Below are 10,939 nucleotides of genomic sequence, written 5' to 3'. Positions count from 1 at the left end.
ATTTTAATTTTTTGAGATCCTTGGATAATAGAAACTTGCGTGGTGGTGATTTTGAATGACATGTTCATCTTCAATGATATAATTGGGCACTTGGGCCTCTTGGAATTACCTATCAAAGGTAGATCTTATACTTGGTCAAACATGCAAGATATTCCTCTCCTTGAGCAGCTTGACTGGTTTTTCACTTCTGTTGATTGGATATCTGACTATCTTATGACTGAAGTGCTCCCTCTTGCCAAAACGACATTTGACCATGTCCCTTGTGTGGTTAGCATTAAAACTTCTATTCCCAAGTCAAACTCGTTAGGTTTGAGAATTATTGGCTAGAGTTGGATGGTTTTATGGATTGTGTTGATTCATCTTGGCAAAAACACTCCTGGAAGGGTCACATCACTGCTAGGATTGCTGATAAATTCAAGTCCTTGAGAATGTGTCTTAAGAGGTGGCAAAAGAATATTTCCAAACTGAAAACCCTGGTCTGTAAATGCAATTATGTTATTCTGCTTTTGGATGAGCTTGAGGAATACAGGCCCCTCTACATACATGATTCAAATTTCAGAAGAGTGGTTAAGGCTCATGTGGAAAAGTTGCTCCACCTCCAATTCCTTTATTGGAAAAAAAGATGTACTGTTAGGTACATTAAAGTGGGGGGGGTGAAAATACAAAGTTTTTTCATGCCATGGCTACTAAGAGGCACAGAAGGAACTCCATTGAAAGTTTATAATTGTCTGATGGGACTGTGGTGACTGAGCATTCACAAATGGAAGGAATTATCTGGAATTGTTTTAAAAACAGAATGGGTTCTTCAAGGGGAATTGTGATGGGTTTTGACCTCCCTTCTCTCATCACTCCTGTGGAGGGTCTATATAATCTAACAAGGCCTTTTGAGAAGGATGAAATGGACAATGTTGTGGAGCATATGCCTATGGACAAAGCCCCAGGTCGTGATGGTTTTAATGGTTTGTTCTTTAAGAAGTGTTGGCACATAATCTCCAAGGATTTTTATGAGCTAGCTTAGGCTTTCTTTGCTGGTTCTGCTAAGTTGGAAAATATTAATGACTCATATATCACTCTGGCGCCCAAAAAACTCTCACCTGAAGAGGTGGGAGACTTTAGGCCTATCTCTTTAACTGGAATGGGTCTAAAGTTTCTCTCCAAGATGGCAGCTAATAGGTTCCAAGATGTGACTATGCAGTGTGTTCACAAGAACCAGTATGGTTTCATAAAAAGCAGAACAATTTAGGATTGCATTGGTTGGACTTTTGAGTATTTGCACCAGTCTCACCAATCCAAGAGACCAATTGTAATTCTTAAGCTGGATTTTGAGAAGGCTTTTGACTCCTTGGAGCATGAGGCTATAATTCAAATTTTGAGATATAAAGGTTTCAATGAGAAGTGGATTCTTTGGATGAAGTAGCTCTTGTCTACTGACACCTCCTCTGTTTTGCTTAATGGTGTTCCCGGAAGGAAATTCATCTGCAAAAAGGGAGTTAGACAGGGGGATCCTGTCTCCCCTCTTCTTTTTGTTCTAGCTGCTGACCTTTTACAGATTGTCATTAACGACATGTTTAGAAGAGGCATCCTTCATCTACCTATTCCTTGTCATGACCAGGATTACCCTGTGATTCAGTATGCAGATGACACAATGATCATTCTATCTGCTAACAAAGACCAACTTCTTGCTCTAAAGGACATGTTGAAGGTTTTCTCTATGTCCACTGGTCTTGATGTGAACTATGACAAATCCTTTATTATACCAATCAATGTGGACTCTGCTCAGATGATTGACTTAGCTACTGCTTTTAGATGTCAAATTGGGGAAATGCCATTTACTTATCTAGGGCTGCCTGTGGGAACTACAAGGCCAAAAATGGTTGATTTTATGCCATTGGTGGACTGCATGGAGAGGAGAATGACTGCTAGCTCCTCCTTCTTAAACCAAGGAGAAAGATTACAGTTTTTGAACTCTGCCTTGTCTTCCATGCCCATCTTTTTCCTTTGCAGCCTGGCTGTACCTGCTGGAATTTTGAAGCAATTGGAAAGAATTCAGAGACAATGCCTCTGGAGGAAACATAGAGATGAGCCTTCCCCTTCCCTTGCTGCTGGGAACTTATTTGTAGACCAAAAACAGGGGAGGTCTTGGAATTCTTAACCTTGGTGTGTAGAATGTGGCACTTTTTCTCAAGCATGCAAACAACTTTCTTACCAAGAAAGATCTTCCCTGGGTGTCCTTAATCTGGGATTCTTATTGTCATGATAGGTGCCCCAGGGAACCTTAGATTGTGGTTCATTTTTGTGGAAAGATATATGCAAGGTTATGCAAAGCTTTAGAGATTGCTCTTGGGTTCAGATAAATGAAGGTGACACTGCTCTTATGTGGTCTGATAATTGGCAGCTTGGTCAAGAGGCTTCTACTCTTCAAACCAGATTTCCTAGGCTTTTTTCTTATACCAAGGACCCTTGGATCACTGTTAAAGAATTTTTTTTACTCCCAAGACATGTTCCAACACTTCCATCTTCCATTGTCTGCCCAAGATGTTGATGACCTGGTCCTTCTGCAGTCTTTGATGGATGGCCACAATAGAATCCCTGGGTCCAAGGATGTTTGGTTCTGGCAAGGCTCTTCCAAGGGGTACAAGCCTAAGATGTTTTACTCACATACTTTTGCATGAGAATCCTTTAACCCCTTGACCTCTTGGATTTGGAAGTCCTCTTGTACCATGAAAATCAAGGTGTTAGCTTGGATGCTCATTATGGACAGATTGAACACAAAGGATATGCTGGAGAGGAGGCAATGGCATCTGGATGATGGCGTGAATTGTTTTATTTGCCCTTTGCAGGCTAGGGAAACCGGAGACCGTTTGTTTTTTAACCGCAATTTCAGTGTCAGAGTATGGAATTATTTGAAAATTGATTGGTCTTATTGTGATTCCATGGATGATTTGGTTATCCATGCTAGAAGAGGTTTTGGTAAGCCCTTCTTTACTGAAGTGGTTTTTACTGCTTGTTGGAATATCTGGATCATCAGAAATGCTAAAGTCTTCAGGAGTGAGAGAGCTATGTTTAATAAGTGGAGATGTGCTTTCATTCATGATATCAGTCTTATGCAATACAGAGTGAAAGTTGCCCATAAGGATGAGCTCCTGAGATGGGTTTCTTTTCTGCCCCCTTGAGGCCCCCTTTTGTAACCTTTTGTTTCTTACTTCTTTAGGTTAGTTCGATTACCCCTTGTAATCCTTCCTTTGTACTTGTTCCATCTTTTAATAAAGCTTTTGATATGATGTGGGGTTTTTGCCCTACAGTTCCCAACAAAAAACACTTTCCAAGGAATTTATTATTGGAAACATATTTTTTTTTCATTTCGAGACTGGGCATCCCTATTACCTGTCACACTCTTGTGCAATGACAAGTGAATAAACACTTATCATGAGAATAACATATCTAGCATGGAAAATATTGGTCACCCGTCTGCTTCATGAGCGGTACTGGTACACAAAAAGGAAATTCATTTTGAAAATTAGAGTTGGCACATACAAATTTACTTGGAACGACACGGAAATACCGCATATAGGTAGGTATGGTGGACTCATATGGCAAAACTGGTTTTAAAGATTTTGGATGCACAAACAGTATCCCGCTTAGTACAAGGAAAGGCTAGCAAATAGATTGAGAAGCAACTTATACGTCTCCGTTATATCTATAATTTTTGATCATTTCATGCCAATATTATACAACTTACAAATACTTTTGGTAACTTTTTATATGATTTATTGGACTAACCTATTGATCCAGTGCCCAGTGCCAGTTCCTGTTTTTTGCATGTTTTTTGTATTGCAAAAAATCCATATCAAACGAAGCCAAACGCGATAAAAAATTATGGAGAATTATTTCGGAATACATGTGATTTTTAGGAGGTGGAATTAATGCAAACGGGGGCCCACAGAGCCCACAACCCACCAGGGCGCGCCACAGGCCCCAGGCGCACCCTGGTGTCTTGTGCCCTCCTCGAACGTTGGTTGGAGCCCTTCTTTTGGTGCAAGAAAGATAATTTATGGGAAAAAATCGTGTAAAAATTTCAGCGTAATCGGAGTTACGGATCTCCGGGAATTTAAGAAACCGTGAAGGGCCAGATCTGGGGAACGTGAAACAGAAGAGAACAGAGAGGGAGATCCAATCTCGGAGGGGCTCCCGCCCCTCCGCCGCCATGGAGACCATGGTCCAGAGGAAGAACTCTCCTCCCATCTAGGGGGAGGCCAAGGAAGAAGAAGAAGGAGGGGGCCTCTCTCCCCCTCTCTCTCGGTGGCACCGGAACGCCACCGGGGCAAGGATCGTGACGGCGATCTACATGAACTATCTTGTTACTGTCAACACCAACTTTCTCCCTCTCTATGCAGCAGTGTAACACCCCTTCTCCCCGCTGTAATATCTACTTAAACATGGTGCTCAACTCCATATATTATTTCCCAATGATATTTGGCTACCCTATGATGTTTGAGTAGATCGTTTTGTCCTATGGGTTAATCGTGATCTTGGTTGGTACGATTGTATATTTTATTTATAGTGCTGTCCTACGGTGCCCTCCATCTCGCGCAAACATGAGTGGCCCCCACTGTAGGGTGTTGCAATACGTTCATGATTCGCTTATGGTGGGTTGCGAGAGTGACAGAAGCTTAAACCTGAGTAGGTGGGTTGTTGCATATGGGATAAAGATGACTTCATACTTAATGATATGGTTGGGTTTCACGACCTTAATGATCTTTGGTAGTTGTGGATGCTTGCTAGAGTTCCAATCATAAGTGCATATGATCCAAGTAGAGAAAGTATGTTAGCTCATGCCTCTCCCTCATATAGAATTACAAGAATGATTACCGGTACTTGTTTTTGATTGCCTAGGGACAAATGACTTTCTTGTTGACAAAATCTATCCACTTTTATTGCCTTGCAATTTATTCGTAGTTTTATTCTCGCAAAGTACTCATAGTTTTATTCTTGCAAAATAGTTTCATACTTGTTTTAGGTAAAGCAACCGTCAAGTGTGCATAGAGTTGTATCTGTGGTCGATAGAACTTGAGGGAATATTTGTTCTGCCTTTAGCTCCTCGTTGGGTTTGACACTCATATTTATCAAAGAAGGCTACAACTGACCCCCTATACTTGTGGGTTATCAAGACCTTTTTCTGGCACCGTTGCCGGGGAGCAATAGCGTGGTGTGAATATTCTCGTGTCTGCTTGTTTGCTTATTAACTAAGTAGTATTTATTTCCTATTCTAAGTTGTTTTCTATCTTTAGTTATGGATATGGAACACGAAACACCAAAAAAATAGTTGTACTTGCTACTCAAGGAGATGAGGAACCTCCTAAAACCCTCGATGATTGTTATGTGAAAGATATTATGCACTACTTTGATAATCCTGAGAAAACCCCTTTCAACTTAGTAATGGGATTAACGTTGGATCAACGTGAATACTTTAGGGATTATAGCTTGACACAAAAAGGGAAACTTTTATGGGATCAAATTTATATGTTGGATTGGTATGCTTGGGATTTATGCTTGAGATATGATTATACTTGTTGCTCTAGGATGAACGCTCCACACCTTCCCTTTTCATGCAAATTTAATGATAATGAAACCTTGGCTTCTTATGCTAATGGTATATATGATTACTATGACGTGGAATGAATAGAAGAATTTGTTGCTTTTAAGGGTGATTATGAAATTGAATCTTTGTTTGAAAAGTTTGAAGCTTTTGATGATGATGTTTATAGACCCGAAAATTTTGATGTACTTAAATATTGCTATGATAATTATAAATACAATTGCTATATTGATGCATTTATTGAGAGAGTCTCCGCTGTCTAAGAAGAGAATAATATTTTGCAGGAGTCTATGGAAGAAGAAATTGATGATATTATGAGCCCATTGGATTAAAAATATGAGGAGGAGAGCAAAGAACACAAGGAGGAAGAGTGGATTGATCACCCGTGCCCACCTTCTAATCAGAGTAACTCTTCCACTCATACATTGTTTAATGTCCCTTCGTTCTTATCGAAGGATGAATGCTATGATAATTGCTATAACCCCGTTGATTCTTTTGAAATATCCCTTTTTGATGAACTTGATGCTTGTGGACATGATGCCAATATCAATTATGCTTATGGAGATGAATTTGCTATTATTCCTTATGTTAAACATGAAATTGTTGCTATTGCACCCACACATGATAGTCATATTATCTTTTTGAATTCTCCAAACTACACTATATTGGAGAAGTTTGTTCTTATTAAGGATTATATTGATGGGTTGCCTTTTGCCGTTACACATGATAATTTTGGTGAATGTAATATGCATGTGCTCGCTGCTCCTACTTGCAATTATTATGAGAGATGAACTATAACTCCACCTCTTTATGTTTCCAACATGATAAAATTGTGAGAAAGTGCTTATGTTATTTATTGGCCTTTACTTGATGTGCATGCATTGTTCTTGTATGACATGCCGATGCATAGGAAGAGAGTTAGACTTCATCATTGCTTGATATTTGTTGCTTTGTGCTCACTACTAAATGCCAAATCATTGTTAATTAAAATTGGCTTTGATACACCTTGGGATCCGGGTGGATCCATTACATGAGCACTTTATGCCTAGCTTCATGGCTTTAAAGAAAGCGTTGCCTGGGAGACAGATCGGAAGTTTTAGAGAGTCATTTTATTCTGTTGAGTGCTTTTATAAAGTTTAAAAACAAAAACAAAAATAGAGGGGAACTTAAAACTTTGCAACAAAAGAGAAGCGATTGAAAGGTGATGCATTGGAGAAATGAGGGTTAACCTTGAACACTTGTGTTCATGCTCATAGAAACAATGTAGAATTTTTCATGAAGATTCTCACAAAAATAGTTATCCCCTTGTACAAATCCATTGCATTATAAAAATAATGTGCCAAGATTTGCCTTTAGGATGATTAGATTGCTTGTTGCTATGTGTGGTGCAGAAGCAGAAACTTTGGTTGTAGCACGTGAATTTTCATTTTTTACTGGAATGTCAAACATTTCTGAAACATTTTTCATAGTCTTTCTATACAAATTGTTTATTTTGTCCTAATTTTTCATAATTTTTGGAGTACTATAAGTATGGTAGATGTTCATATTTCTACAGACTGTCCTGTTTAAGACATATTCTGTTTTTGATGCATTGTTTTGCTTGTTTTGATGAAACTATCGATTTTTATCGGTGGTATAAGCCATGTAAAAGTTATATTACAATATCTACAATGCAAAAACAAAATATGAATTGCTTTGCAACAGTACTTAGAGTAGTGATTTGCTTATTATACTAACCGATCTTACAGAGATTTCTGTTGAGTTTTGAGTGGATGAAGTGATCAAAGATCTAGGAGGCCTTGATATGAGGAGAAGGAGGAGAGGAAAGAGATCAAGATTGGGGATGCCCAAGGCACACTAAGTAAATATTCTAGGAGACTCAAGCATCTAAGCTTGGGCATGCCCCGAAAGGCATCCCATCTTTCTTCATCAAGTATCGGTATGTTTTCGTTTTTGTTTCGTTCATGTGATATGTGCAAATCTTGGAGCGTCTTTTGTGCTTAGTTTTCACTTTTCTTTCATGCACCATACTGGTATGAGATAGTCCATGGTTGATTTATATAATGCTCATTGCATTTCACTTATATCTTTTGAGTATGGCTTTATAGAATGCTTCATATGCTTCAGTTATATCATTTGAAGTTTGGATTGCATGTTTCTCTTCACATAGAAACCGTTATTTGAAGAATGCTCTTTTGCTTCACTTATATTTATTAGAGCATGATCTTTTGTAGAAAGAATTAAACTCTCATGCTTCACTTATATCTATTTAGAGAGTCAACATGAATTGGTCATTTGCATGGTTAATCATAAAATCCTACATAAAACTTATGGATCACTGAATATGATATGTTTGATTCCTTGCAATATTTTTGCGATATAGAGATGGAATATGTGGGAGGTACTAGTAAAAGGTTGTGGTTACTAAGAATATTGGTGTTAAGGTTTGTGATTCCCGAAGCATGCACGTATAGTCTCTCATTATGCTATGAAGTTGGAGCATGATTTATTATTGATTGTCTTCCTTATGAGTGGCAGTCGGGGACGAGCGATGGTCTTTTGCTACCAATCTATCCCCCTAGGGGCATGCGTAGTAGTACTTTGCTTCAAGGGATAATAAACTCTTATAATAAGTATATGAGTCCTTTATGACTAATGTGAGTCCATGGATTATACGCACTCTTACCTTTCCGCAATTTGCTAGCCTCTACGGTACCGTGCATTGCCCTTTCTCACCTCGAGACGTGGTGCATCCAAACCCCATGATATGATACGCTCTATCACACATAAGCCTTATTATATCTTCCTCAAAACAGCCACGATAGCTACCTATTATGTCCTTTCCATAGCCATTCCGAGATATATTGCCATGCAACTTCCACCACTTCCGTTTTGATGACTTGAGCATTCATTGTCATATTGCTTTGCATGATCATATGGCTGACATAGTAGTTGTGGCTCAGCCATCGTGCATCATTTTTTATACATGTTACGCTAGATCATTGCACATCCTGGTACACTGCAAGAGGCATTCATATAGAGTCATACTTTGTTATAGGTATCGAGTTGTAATTTTTATTTCTTTTGAGTTATAAGTAAATAGAAGTGTGATGGTCATCATTATTCATTATTAGAGCATGTACCTGTGAGGAAAGGATGATGGAGACTACGATTCCCCCACAAGTCGGGATGAGACTCCAGACAATGAGAGAGAAAAATAAAAAAAGGAAAAAAGAAAAAAAAAGAAAAAAAGGAAAAAAAGAAAAAAATAAACAAAGAGAGAAGGGGCATTGTCAGTATCTTTTACCACACTTGTGCTTCAAAGTAGCACCATATTTTTCATATGGAGAGTCTCCTATGTTGTCACTTTCATATACTAGTGGAAATTTTTCATTATAGGATTAGATGCACACCCACTTAGTTTTCGTATTGTGCTTTCATACACTTATAGCTCTTAGTGCATTCGTTGCATGGTAATCCCTACTCCTCGCATTGATATCGATTGATGGGCATCTCCATAGCCCGTTGGTTAGCCGCATCGGTGTGAGACTTTCTTACTTTTTGTCTTCTCTATATTTACCCCTATCATCATACTCTATTCCACCCGTAGTGCTATATCCATGGCTTGCGCTCATGTATAGCGTGAGGGTTGAAAAAGCTGAAGCGTGTTAAAAAGTATGAACCAATTGCTCGACTTTTCATCGGGGTTGTGCATGATAAATTCTTTGTGTTAAGAAGACAGAGCATGACAAGACTATATGATTTTGTAGGGATAGCTTTCTTTAGCATTGATATTTTGAAAGACATGATTGTTTGTTGGGATGCCTGAGTACTGATGTCTTTATGTCAAATTATAGAGTATTGCTTTGAATCACTTATGTCTTAATATTCATGCCATGATTAGACATATGATCAAGTTTATGCTAGGTAGCATTCCACATCATAAATTATCTTTTTTATCATTTACCTACTCGAGGACGAGCAGGAATTAAGCTTGGGGATGCTGATACGTCTTCGTCGTATCTATAATTTTTAATTGTTTCATGCCAATATTATACAACTTTCACATACTTTTGGCAAGTTTTTATATGATTTATTGGACTAACCTATTGATCCAGTGCCCAGTGCCACTTCTTGTTTTTTGCATGTTTTTTGTATCACAGAAAATCCATATCAAATGAAGTCCAAACGTGATAAAATTTTACGAAGAATTATTTTGGAATATATGTGATTTTTAGGAGTTGGAATCAACGCAAACGGGGGCCCACAAAGCCCACAACCCACCAGGGCGCGCCACAGGCCCCAGACGCGCCCCGGTGTCTTGTGACCTCCTCGAACATCCGTTGGAGCCCTTCTTCTGGTGTAAGAAAGATAATTTATGGAAAAAATCATGTAAAAATTTCAGGGCAATCGGAGTGACGGATCTACGGGAATTTCAGAAACCGTGAAGGGCCAGATCTGGGGAACACGAAATAGAAGAGAACAGAGAGGGAGATCCAATCTTAGAGGGGCTCCGGTCCCTCCGCCGCCATGGAGACCATGGACCAGAGCGAGAACTCTCCTCCCATCTAGGGGGGAGGCCAAGGAAGAAGAAGAATGAGTGGGGCTCTCTCCCCCTCTCTCTCGGTGGCGCCGGAACGCCGCTGGGGCAAGGATCGTGACGACGATCTACATCAACTATCTTGCTACCGTCCACACCAACTTTCTCCCTCTCTATGCAGCGGTGTAACACCCCTTCTCCCCGCTGTAATCTCTATGTAAACATGTGTGACGCCCGGATAATTAAGCTACAGTGATTCCCCGCTAATGATGGCACATCACCTCGGTTACTGTGGATAAACTCGCATCAGTTCGAAACCTAGTTCAAATTTCAAAATCTAGCAAACAATAGAAGTTTTCAAACATTAAAACAAAAATGTTCGGATTGTGCCAAATATTGCACAGGTAATTATAGTGGAGAAAACACATGTTTAGAAAATGCTAAAATGCTCTAAAATAAAAAAAGAAAAAGAAAATTACAAAACAAAAAACAAAATATAAATAAGGAGGAAAGGCCCCCTAGCCAATTGGGCCAAACGGCCCAGCTGGCCGACCCACCTGGACCAGGCGGCCAGCCCACCAACCGGTCGGCCCACCCCCACTCCCCCATAACCCCATGGCCAAACCCTAACCCCCCCGTCACCCCACTTCCATCGCAACATCGCCACCCCCCTCCCGATCCGATCTGGATCGGGATCGATCCCGTCGCCCCCGACCCGACCACCGCCGCCCCGCCTGGACCAAGCCTCCCCGACGGCCTGCCTCCTCGCCTCCTCACCCCTCTCCTGGATGGAGCGTCATCCC

This window comes from Triticum aestivum, chromosome 1B (genome assembly GCF_018294505.1).
Source record: "Triticum aestivum cultivar Chinese Spring chromosome 1B, IWGSC CS RefSeq v2.1, whole genome shotgun sequence".
NCBI classification, from domain to species: domain Eukaryota; kingdom Viridiplantae; phylum Streptophyta; class Magnoliopsida; order Poales; family Poaceae; genus Triticum; species Triticum aestivum.
This window is presented reverse-complemented; position numbering follows the sequence as displayed.